The sequence below is a fragment of the Pyxicephalus adspersus genome, chromosome 5 (assembly GCF_032062135.1).
Source record: "Pyxicephalus adspersus chromosome 5, UCB_Pads_2.0, whole genome shotgun sequence".
NCBI classification, from domain to species: Eukaryota; Metazoa; Chordata; class Amphibia; order Anura; family Pyxicephalidae; genus Pyxicephalus; species Pyxicephalus adspersus.
The window spans coordinates 145,358,954-145,372,073 of NC_092862.1; positions in this window are offsets into that span (position 1 = coordinate 145,358,954).

The following is a 13,120-nucleotide window of genomic DNA, read 5'->3' on the forward strand; positions in this document are numbered from 1 at the left end:
ACCTTCTGCTCCTTCTCTCTCCTCTCTTATCCCTTTCCCCCTCTCAATCTCTGCCTCTCCCTTCTTTTATCTTTGTCCCCCCTCTCCATTTTTCCCTTTCTCTCTCCTCTCTTTTTACTTCTCCTCTTTTCCCCACCCCTCTCTTCCCTGTTACTTACTTCTTTTTTTCTCAATCACTCTCTTCCCCCTCTCTCCCCTCTCCTGTTCTCTCCCCTCTCCATTCTTCCTCCCTTTCTCCCTTCCCCTCTCTTTCTTCTTCTCCTCTCATCCCCACTCTTCTCTCTTCCTCTCTCCTGTCCTCTCCTCTTCTCTTTTTCTCTCCCCTCTACTCTCCTCTTCTCTCTTCCTCGCTCCTCTCTCCTCTTCTCTCTTTCTTTCCCCTCTTCATTCTTCCCTCTCTCTCTTTCCCTTCTTCCTCCCTGTCTCCCTTCCTCTTTCTTTCTTCTTCTCCTCTCATTCCCACCCTTCTCTCTCCCTCTCCCCTCTCCACACTTCTCTCCTTCTCTCTTCTCTTCTCTCCTCTCCTCTTCTTTCCCCTCTCCATTCTTCCCACTCTCTCCTCTCCTCTCCTCTCCTCTCCTCTCCAACATTTCTATTATAATATAAAGATAGAGCCGACCTTCTGGATAGAATAATCGAATGAAGGCAGGATTGGGGGAGTAATGTAATCTATATGAGAAGATATAAATACCGGGAATTGTTAGACTGACACAATAATTAGCATGCAGACACCTAAAATAATAGAGCTCATGATAAGTTCACTTTAAGTATAGCTCTCTTGTATGTGTTCAGCATTCTCTGATTTCCCATTTCTCATCTTTGGTTATTTTTTTCTGTTTTATTTCCTTTATCTTATGACAGTTATTATTACTTTCCCTTACAGATTCATTAAAATAAAGAAAGAGGGAATGCTTTTACCTTGCTATGGCACTTTCCTTGCTTTGAATGAGCCTCTGGCAATACATTTTTGCTATTTATCGAAATTGCCAAAACTAAAATGAAAATGTTATCAAAGGAAATCACTTTTGTACATTTAGACAGCAACAACAATTATCATATAACTTATGAAAGCTAAGAATTGCAAATGCAATGTGTTTTTAGCAATCACTGTGGTCAAAGTTTGTGGACACCTCACCATCACCTATATGTGGGTAGGGATGGATTTCTCACAAGGTCATCTAGGACATGGCCTAGGGTGGTGCGATCATTGGGGGGCATTACAAAATTTCTGCTGCTGCTGGTCAGTCGGCTCTACAGTGACAAGAAGCATAAAGTTATAGTGAGGTCACATTTGGCCCAGAGATCTGTGCAAGGGGACATTTGTATTGAAGGAGTCACCCTGGGTACCTAGCTGTCCCAGGGAAGCAAAAGTATAAATTCTGTCCTGTCTATGTGAGCTGGTTTAACCTCCAATTCAAAAACCGAGACAATACAATCTCCATGAAATGGCCTAGATAAGAACGGTTCTGGTGGGTGTGCTGGGGATGGGCGGTTGGATAAATCTAGATCTGGATGGAGCAAAGCCCATCTGCACAAACCTTACACCAAAACCCTTTGGTGGGCTCTTCAGGCAACGCCTTACTTTCTATATTCTACAAAAATCATTTTCCCTGGAGTTCCCTTCCAAGCAATGATTGCACTGCAAGGTAATGACTTCGCCTGACACAACTGTGCCGGTAACTAATCACTATCCAACCATAAGATCATGATGAAAGCAAAAGGACGCGGCACAACTGTGTAATCCATCAGAACTGATTACTTTGTACCAATTACCATGCTGGGCATTTTTCACTTCTTATTTTAATTAATGCAAAGTAATTGCAAAAAAAAAAAAAAAAACTCAACTTGATTTGTAGAAGACATGGTAATAATAAATCCATAATGAATTTAAAAAACAAGTTTGTGGCTTTCTTCCACCCATAGACGGAAAAAGTCAAATTTAATGAAAGTGTATAAACGTGTATGACAATAAACTTCTCTTATTTGCTCCCCAAAGTACTTGAGCTCATAATTTCCTTTTCAGATTCAACAGAGGTGTCAACTTTTAGTACTTCTGTGGAACCACAAAAAAAAAAAAAAATTTTAAAGTCTTTTTTTTTAAAAGTGCTAGGCTTGTGGTATTTTGTAGTTTGTAGGCTTCCATTAAATATGCCCTCCTGCCTCCCCTTTATTAAATATAGCCTACAGTCTCCCATTCATTAAATCTGCCTTCCAGCCTCCCCTTCATTCTTGCACAATTTTACCGCCTTGTCACCTAGATTGAAATTGCTTCTTCTGATTTCACTGCACACTGTGAGCTTTTCATGATGTACATTTGAAGCTGCAGCCAAATTGAGCCCCCTGGTGGACGTCCAGCAATATCTACCCCTGCTCTCCTCATCCTGACTGTCATTGGCCCCACCTCTTTTTATTTATTGGCTGCCACCAAACTAAGGCATGGAAATATTACATTAATGTTTAAGTTCTGCATTTATTTACCAGGGAAGGCAAAATATAAACAAATTAAATTCTATCCTTAAAGTATCTATAATGAAAAATGAAAACTTTACAATATAAAGCAGAAGATAAATTGGAAGTCATTTTTTTTGCTAATAAAAGATTTTTTTTTTTTAGCCTGAGTCACTGAGCGTTGCAGCTGAGAGACTTCCGGAGTAAAATGGTTTCCAAAGCTAATTAGAAGTCTCAGCGCTCAGATTCGTTAAGCTATCAGAGCTTCATCGGCAGGAAGCGCAGGATTTCCCCAGGCCAAGGAACGAGCTGCACTTTTTTCTTCTTAAAATTTTTACTTGTTAAATTTTGATGTCTTTGCTGGATGATTTGGCAGAGACTGCAAATCCCCCAAATTAATTGGCAAAAATGAGCGTCGGGAATCAGTTTAATGGGGGCGGATTCTCTGCATGTTGCAAAACTGCAGCATTATCGCCAGGGCCCGATTTATACCGTATTTTTCGCCGTATAAGACGCTCCGGAATATAAGACGCATCCAATTTTAAAGGAGGAAAATCTAGAAAAAAAAAGATTCTGAAAGATTATTCCCCTTCTGATCACTCATGTGCCATTCATACCGGTATTCCCCTTCTGATCACTCATGTGCCTTTCAAATTCCCTTTCTGATCACTCTGTGCTTTTTTTCCACTGTACGGCAGTTAGGACAGGGAACAGCAGGGGGCACTGTGTCGGCTTCTTTCACTGCAGCCAGGAGAAGACACGCGCTGCCAGAGAGGAGAGGAGACACACGCAGGATCGGGTATCGGGTGAGTATCTTATTTCAATTATTTTATAACACATTTGTCGTATAGGACGCACCAACTCCCCCCCCCCCCCCCCCCCCCCCCCCCCCAGTTTTGGGGAAGAAAAAGTGCGTCTTATACGGCAAAAAACACGGTACTTTTTGCGCCCCCTAGGCCGGCTGGGTTGTGCTGTCCCCACTAGTGTTGGTGTTCGAATTCAGGTTGTCCCTATATTCAACCCCAAAATGGCAGTTCTAATTCGGGCAGACCTGACCCGAAAAACACAAAATTCGACTTTGCGAATTCGTGTTTAAAAATATGTTTTTAAAAAAAAGGTGAACTCCAGATGAACTCTCAATGGAGTTTCTCCATTGAGAGTTCATCTAAGTTCAGTTCCCACTGTCACCGGGCTGTACATATCATTGATAAGTACAGCCCAGGGAGCATGGGAACTTGTGGTCACAGCTGATTGGAGGCACACAATCGCAGTGGACTGCAGATGAACTCTCAATGGAGTTTCTGAATTGAGAGTTCATCTGCAGTTCAGTTCCTTCGGTCACCGGGCTGTACTCAGCCCGGGACCGAGGGGAGAGAGAAGAAGGGAAAGGAGAGACAGAGAGGGAGGGAAGGACAGAAAAGAAACATATGAAGGAGAAAAAGACATGCATGGAGAGGGCAGAGTGAGTGGGAGAGAGCGAGGAAGGGAAATGGGAGAGGGGGGAAAGGGAACTCCCTGTAATAAATGAGCAGATGCTTGTACAACATTCTGAAATCTGTCATTGTTGGGACCGGTCGCTTCTTCAGGATCCAAATGATTCTATCTATACTTTTAAGGTAGGTATGTATTTTTCTATGCAATAAACATATTTACTTGCAAAAATGTTAAATAATTAAATCAAAGATAGTTTAACTTTAGGGCAGAGATGATTCCCAGGTTGGGCATTAACAGAGACCCCAGTGAAGTTCTGGGATGTTCCCGCACCCCCATTGGGGTAAGTCCCATTGAATATTCATATTGGATGTCAGCATTGGATATTTCATTACACCACTTACCTGTGCTTATTACGGCTGAGGCTGTGATTGGTCAATAGGCTTTCCAGCAGCCATGAGTCCAGAAGGAGCGGCCGCCATATGACCGAGATCGGATCGTTCACACGTTTGCTTTAAGTTCATATTGATTTTTATTTCAGTAATGATGCCATGTGACAAGACAGGAATAAACCTTAAATACATTCTTTGTGTGATGGCAAATCCTGGAGCAGAAGAACATTATACATCAGAGACTTCTTTTCTCTTCAGCTTAGTATGGCTGCGACACCGCCGAGATAATTAAATGGCAAACGGAAAGAGGTAATTTCTGTCTAATTCTGCTGAATGCCGGGCGTGTCTGCCGCTCCCGCTCACATCAGCAATTTCCTGACAAAATGACTTCTCTGTATTCCTGGTGCCTTTCATTGGGAATTATTTTTAAAATGTTGCCACCTACGCCAGAGAGATGACAGCGGCCACAGCGAAAATCTTAGATCTATCCATCTCCATAGAACCATCATAGATTTTGTATCATGGATCGGGGTGTGCAAAATGAAGTTTTTATTGCCCTAAAACTTTGGTGAAAAATTGTTGCCATTTTGGTTAAATACAACGGCTTCACAAAGTGTTCAGACCCCTTTTGCTTTTTATGTTGCAGCCTGATGCTACAATCTTCTAAATTCTTTTTTTTTTTAAAACTAATCTATATGCTGTACCCCATAATGACATTGCTGCCACCACCATGCTTCACAGTTGGGATGGTATTGGCCAGGTGATGGGCGGTGCCTGATTTCCACCAGACATCACATTTAGAATTGGGCTCAAACAGTTAAATCTTCATTTCATCAGACCAGAGAATCCTCACTCTCACGGTCTGAGAGTCCTTCAGGTGATTTTCTTGCAATGAAGGTGGAGAGGCTTCCATCCAGACATTCTGCCATGAAGTGGAGGTCTCTCGTTATGGTTGTCCTTCTAGTCCAATCTCCACAAAGGATCTCCGGAGCTCAGACAGAGAGACCATCAGGTCCTTGGTCACCTCTCTGGCTAAGGTCCTTCTCCTTCCATTGCTCAGTTTGGTCAGACAACCAGCTCTTGGAAGAATCTTGGTTGTGCCAAACTTCTTCCATTTCAGAATTATGGAAGCTGGTATGCAGCAGAAATGTTCTCCCAGATCGGAGCTTTGTAACAATCCTGTATCTGAGCTCTGCAGGCCATTCCTGTGACCTCATGGCTGGGTTTTTGCTCTGATTGAGAAGGGAGCGCCTTCCCAAATCATGGTCAATCAAGGTTGACACTAATCAACTTACCACAGGGGGGCACCAATGAAGGTGCAGAAACATCTCAGCAGCAATTAGGAGAAATGAGAGGCACCTGAGCTAAATTTGCAGTGTTGTTACAAAAGCTCTGAATATTTATAGAAATGTTGGATTTCAGTTATTTTTTTTTTTTTAAACTTACAAAATTGTGTAAAGTGTTGTTGTCACTTTGTCATTATGGGGTGCTCAGTGCAGATTAATGGAAAAAAAAGAAATGAAATGACTATAGCATCAGGCTGCAGCATAACAAAACTGAAATTTATGAAGGACGCTGAATACCTTTGTGAAGCAGCTGTAGATCTGAGTCATTGGGGAAGATGAAAGCAGGGTGGTTTGGGGGTTATTTATGGGGCAATTGGTTTTTAAATGGCTTTCTCCTGGCACTGCAACCATTAGGTGCCCATGAGTGGCTGCAGGTGGTAACTGTTTTTTCAAGTATTTGCAAACCATTGTGCAAATGTTTGTGATTTCAAAGCCTAAGAAAGCAGAGTGAAGGTTTGTGTGCACCTTTTTCTATTTTAAGCTCTCCAGAACATCCTTCCCCCAAAAAGCTTGCAAAATAAAAAAAAAGAGCATTGACCCAAGCCTATTGAGGTGGTTGGGGCAGCAAATCACCATTGGATGCACCTTGTAGTGTTTGTATGGTGCAGGATGATGGATGATGCGGGACGTCCCCCAAGGAGCTCTATCTGACTTGATGCAGCTTCTAATGTATATGTGTGAAACTCCCCGTATGCAGTGTCAGTAAACTATTCCAGAAGGGGGAGCCAGTACAACTGTGCAAGACTGAAGGGAAAACTGGAGGGCAGATTTATTGAAAAGGAGGCTGGAGGGCAGATTTCATGAAGGTGAGGCTGGAGGGCAGATTTATTAAAGGGGAGGGTGAAGGGGAGATTTAATAAGGAGGGGGACTGGATGTGAACAAGCATAATAAAGTAACTTCCAGTCCCAATTTTATCATATGTAAGCCATGCCATGATAAAGCTCCCCATCTCTTCCATCCACATGTATGATAATTGGAATTTCATGCTGCCAGGCATTAAATGTCAAATATTATAATTACATTCCAATCCAATTAATATTCTATTCTGCACTCTGTGTCTATGTGCTGGATGGATAGATAACCTTTCCCTGTGATAGACAATGATCTGAACACTCCATGTGTACAAAATTGAAGTAAGCTTTAAATGCCAACTCCGGGCAAAAGTCAGACCTTCCTCAGTCTGCAATAGCCACCCCTAGTCCAAGAGCGGTCCCTGTAATACATCCTCCTGCCACAAGATGTCCTCAGTCGCCTGGGTTGAAGAACAACCAATGTCATGATTGAGAACCACCAACCTTCAAGAAAAGTGGGCTGGAGTTAGGCTTTAAAGGACAAAGTCACAACTCACCCCTTTTAACTTAATTCTTATTTTTATATATTACACTGAAGTTAAAAAATCATTTATACAGCGTTAATTTGTATCCCTTTTTTTAATAAATGCAAACATTTAAAATGCTACATTTGACTTGGTTTGATTTATTTGGTATCAGCTTCTTGCAGGCCCTGTATTGCAGAACTCTAGAGAGGGGAAGCAAAGCAGCACAAGGAACCAGTCAGCTGTGTTGAAGTGCAAGGAGTATGCTAATGGGAGAAGAAAGCACAACAATGGGTCGCCAGTCTGCTGCTTCTCTTTACACGGTCTACAAGCTTGAGTCGGTGAAAGACCTGTTAGTCATTCCTATCTGCAGCTTAAAAAACAATCAGATCTCCTCACCTGTGTTCAGCTTTAAATTTTCACCATCTGGATAGAGAAATCAAGAAGAAGGTTGTAATCCAAGTTTTGGATTTAATACCAATTTATAACATTTTTTTACAACAGACCTTCTGTCGGTCATTGGAATGGAATAAATGGAGCCAAATCACAGCCTTGCAGGGTTCAAACAGAAGCCGAAGTGACACAGAATGGGAACACCGACAGATGGCTGGAATTATTAAAAATCACTCCACAGATTCATGCCAGTTTAAGCTGTATTCTGGCGGAGTTATTCTGATCTGTAAGCCGGTGACAACGCCGGTGTCACAGTTTGTTAGTAGGGACAATTCTGTGATATCAGAGGCAACATAAAATACTAAATTTGGGTGCAATAAAAGCAACTTTGGGTCTCATATTCACCAAGGAGAAAGAATTGTCAGCTCTGATCCCATAAATCCAGCGGGATGTACTGGTGGGCGGCCACAGTTTGGGATCAACGTGAAGTATGATGCCTCTTGTTCCGCCACTAAATGGAGTTTGTTCTGGTTATGGCTTTACTGTAAAACAAATTATTTTCACAATTCTCAAATACACAAAGTCATCATGCCTACCCACCACCATGTCCGAGATACATCATAGGATGGTATGCTAAAAGAGGGTTCCACTGGACAAAATGTAAAATATTACTTTATATAACAGAGTGCCTGAAATCAGTACAAATAAAGTAGAAATGAACAATAATTGGATGAAATTAAATTTATAAATAAAATATGTGATTTGACCAGTTGGTGGTGCTGTGTGTTCATAGAGTGATTCATCCACTAGGTGGTGCTGTGTGGTAGACGAGTGATTCGTTTACTATGTGGTGCTATAGAGTGATTTGACCACTAGGTGGTGTTGTGTGTTCATAGAGTAATTTGACCAATATGTGGTGCTGTGTGTTCATAGAATGATTTGACCACCAGGTGGTGCTGTGTGTTCATAGAGTAATTTGACCACTAGGTGGTGCTGTGTGTTCATAGAGTGATTTGACCACTAGGTGTGATTTGACCACTAGGTGGTGCTGTGTGTTCATAGAGTGATTTGACCACTAGGTGGTGTTGTGTGTTCATAGAGTGATTTGACCACTAGGTGGTGTTGTGTTTGTCTTCAAATGAATGCAAATAAACATTTTTAATGAATGAAAATGAACACAGCATCATCTAGTAAACAATATTAAGAAGGACACCCCTATTTAAACCTATTTAACTTTAAACTGGCCCATGTGTACATTTTTAAGGACAGTTTTTAAGTACAAGAACTTTATTAATTTGCTATGCAAATTGTTTTAATATATGTTCTTTTTAATTTGCTCTGTTGATGTGTATATTTTTAAATACCATTTTTGCTTTTTTGTGTCTAAATCTATTATCAGCATTGCTGATCTTCTCCAGTCTATAGCTGGCATACAGGGGTGCTGTTACTTTGCAATAGGAAGGTGGCATTCCACCACTTAAAGGGGCATTATATTGACCAGTAGAGTAAGGGGCATGTTTCACTGACTGGGGACAATATTCCACTAGGGGGAGCACCATCAATTTTAATATGTATTAATATTTCTTCAATTTTATTATTGTTACTGCTATAACATTCACTCCATAAATATGCTGGGTTGCCCATGTTTCTTATTCTTTGACTTTCTACAAGTCGCTGATGAGGCCAATGTACTAGGAGCTGTAGCTATAACAATTTTTATCAAGGGGTCCCTGGGGTCAGAAATGATTACAAGGGCTCCTCCAGTATAAGAAAGAGCTGATTGTGTATCCATTCCATATCTACAAGTCTGTATGACAAAATACCCCCCCCCCCCCCAATAAAATACCTCCCAGGGGTAGAAGTAATGAAATAGATACCAATGTAACTCCAGTTCAATCCAGGGAAGTGTTTTAGCCTTAGTTTGGGGTCACCAGGCCCATCAGCCCTTCTCTTTACTATCTGAGCTCATTGTGATCTTAGAAATACAGAAATACATTTAGAAGATTGATCGGCCTGAGAAGTGTTTAGCCCATTTCAAGTATTTGTTCTTCCCATCTGCGGCTTCTGCCGGCTGTCTTATTTTAATGAATTTCGGCTCCCTAAGAGCTATTAAAATTACACGAGCTTGTGAACGTCTCATCATTACTGCTTATATGGAATGATTCTAATTGATTTTAAAATGTATTTCTTGTGGGAGTGATGGAGATCAGCTCAATGCTGGAAACATCTTTTTCATTATCGTACATTGATAAAAATGATTCTACTTAACTTTTGGGTGAATCATAAAATGACCCCAATAAACAGACTGACCCCACACTTGTATTAATTACACAACGTGAAAGATTGTCATCTCACGGGTCACATAGGACTCATGGGGTTCACTCTGCTTTATCTCTCTGTTAGATTGTAAGCTCCTCTGGGCAGGGTCCGACTCCTCTCCTTCTCCTCCGTCATTGTTTGACTTGTGTCTGTCATTTGCAACCCCTATTTATTATACAGCTCTACGTAATATGTTGGAGCTATAAATCAAATATATAATAACAATTATAATAACGATGATAATTGCAGCAATGTGTGCAAGGGATGAAGCATTTCAATATAAGGGGAGTAATGAAATTATGGAAGGAAGAAGGGAATGGGAAAGGAGAAGAATAGAAAGAATTATGAGAGAAATAAGGAGAGAGGAAAGAAACTGAAATAAAATAGGGCAGAAAAATGAGAGGAAAGAGAAGCAGAAAGAAGAGAAGGAGAGAAGAGGATATAGTGATAATAGGAGAGGGAGAGGAGCAGCGGAGGAATAAAAGAGGACTAAAGGAAGGAGAGGGGGGAAGGTAAGGTAACAGAGAGGAAGAGAAAAGGAAAGCAAGGAAAAGGAAGAGGAGAGAGCAGAAGTATTAGAAGAATTACATAAGAAAGGAGAAAAGAGGAGAATAAAGGAGAAATAAAGAGAAGAGAAAAACACAGAGAACAGAGAGAAGAGGAAGAAGAACAAAAGAGAAAAGGAGAAAGAAATTAAAAGTGACCAATGTACTAAAACAGGGGAGCAGAGACAAGACAAAAAGATGGGAAAGTTGTGGAAAGTACTGAAATGGGTGAGAAAAGGAAAAAAAGAGATTGGAGGGAAAAGGAGAGAAAATAAAAGGGAGGAAAAGGAGAAGAAAAGGAAGAGGATAAGAAAAATGGAGGGAAACAATAGGTAAACTAAAGTCTTCCATTCAGTCTTGGAGAGACATATAGGCTCCTCTCCTGCATTGAAATTGCTTTGAGCTAATCATAATGTACATCAGAAGCTGCAGCAAGTCAGATAGATTTCCACCTCATCTCCTGGCTGGAGGATAGTTGGGATCTTATTGCCCTTCCCTACCCCATCCTGACCGGCCATGTTAACCCTTTTTTTCTTTTTGACGTCACTTTCAGTAACGGATACTCAGAATTACATGCAAATGAAACCTTTCTAGGAACCCCCGGCCCTCCAGACTGACATTAACACATCATGGCATTTTTATTATTTAACCCCCCAAGTGCTGACCCACCATTTGCACCAGGACTGAGGGCTCCGTTGAGGAATACTTAGGCATTGCATTGCAATGAGAAGCAGAGAGGTCGAAAGATGACATAAAAAGTTCTAAAATAAGGTATATAAAGCAAATGGTAAAACATATAAAAATATGAATATAAAAATGAAACAGAAAACAGAATAATATGATGAAAGATGATTAGAGGGATCAACAAAAGAATGGATAAATCTAATAAAAGATCACATTTTGTAACCCTTTGGGCCTGATTTAATAAAGCTTTCCAAGCCTGGAGAGGATACACTTTTATTGAGAAGCTGGGTGATCCAGCAAATCTGGAATGGATTTCTTAAAAGTCATTTTCTAGCAATGGTTTCAATCCTGGGCCACATTTATTCCAGGTTTGCTGAATCACCCAGATTCACTGATGAAAGTATATCCTCTCCAGCCTTGGATAACTTATAATAAACTTATAAATAAAAAGGAACTAAACTCAAAAGTGCCTAAAACCAAAAAAAATACACTTACCTTTAATCCCGCAGTGCAGTCGATCAGTCCGGAGGTCTCTTCCATCAGGTCCTGCGTTATCTTCTCCTCTTCTCCGTGGTTCTTCTTCCTACGTCACCCGACCCAGGCGCGAGATCGGAGAACGTACGCTGAAAAAAAGACTTGCTGATCTCTGCGCATGAGTGAGATCGGCAAATTCATCTCTTTGCACGAAAAGGCTCCTTGTGCGCAAGCCCGGGATTCTCCAGCATGGGCAGAAGGAGCACCCAAGAGCCTCCCGAGATGCATGACATAGGAGACTTTGGGCTCCAATCCATTCAGAAGTAGGGGGAAAGTGCTGCACCCTTTTTTTAAAAAAAAAAAAGGTGTTGCACCTAAAAAACAAACAGAATTTTTATCTTACATAAAAGAGTTGTCTACCCTTTTATGTAAAGTGACGTAGGAACGCTTTAACTCCTTTGCCTTGTGGTCTGTAGTGGCTGAGCTTTACCTAAATATAACAAAGCAAAGTTTTATAAAGTTGCAGAAAGTCTGCGTCCTGCTCCCCTCTGCAGACTCCAGAACAGCTGGCTTCGGATTGTCTATTCCGACAGTGACAGAGAACGGCACTATCATTAACAAAATTGCTGCATTTTGTCACACCTGATGTCCCGTCGCTTCCTTTTAATATGTATTCCAGAACCGGAGAAAGACTCTACAGGCTCTCGCTGCTAGTCAAGAGATTATTGATTGTCTACCTGTAATGGGAGAAGTTCTCTTCTAAAATTGACATAAAAGATTTCCTGACCCCCCTGAATACAGATTCTAAAGTGTGTTTATGTGGAATGGAAGCATGAGATGATGTGCACTGAGATGTTATTGCTTTCACTAAAATACTCTGTGAACTTTTATCCCCCTTTCAGTACACACTTTGAGAAAACAAATTTAAACTTTCTTTAAAGCCTCTCCGTTGTTGGAATTTTTTTAAAGTGCTTCTGTAAATAAATGTTTTGTATTTACTTCTCTGGCAGGCAGTTACTCTTAATCTTCACATTCACTCAAGAGCTACGGCTCCCATAGTTTTCATATCAGACATCTCTGCAAGTATTGGATGTCCCCGCCACACAATCGTGCTTCCACAGACTGGCACCTTTATCACTATTGTGTCCTATAATGATGTAGGAGCATTGGAAGGAACCTCAATGGGTAATGGAGAACCAGCCATCCAACGCAACAGACGCTGTGGGGTACCTATAATGGGCAGCAAAGAAATGGCCATCCTACACACAAAATTTTTTTAACTCTGAAGTGGGAAACCAGCCAAAGTGAGCAATGAGAAGCCAGTCATCCATCCAGACTTCTCATATATAGCAATAGGGAACCTTCCCTCCAACACACCAGAAGTTGTGGTGTTGCCAAAGGAGAAATTGGGAAACCAGCAATCTAACCAACTAGAAGTGTTTTTCTCAGAGTACGGAGCCAGCCAGTTATTAGACCAACAGCTGTGTTGTTCTAGGAATGTGTAGAGCAGAATCATCTGTCCAGGACACCAGAAGCCATGGTGCTCCCAAAGTGGTCAGTAGAGAACCAGACATCTAACACAGAAATACATAAAATGTTCCCATTGTGGGAAGTAGGGACCCAACAATTCAACCAATTACTGTGAGCAGTATGGAGCCAGCCATCCAACACACCAGAATATGTAGCATTCTCAGAATGGGCAGCTAGGAAACAGACATTCAACATACCGGAAGCTTGTTGATGTTCAACATACCGGAAGCTCTGATGTTCTC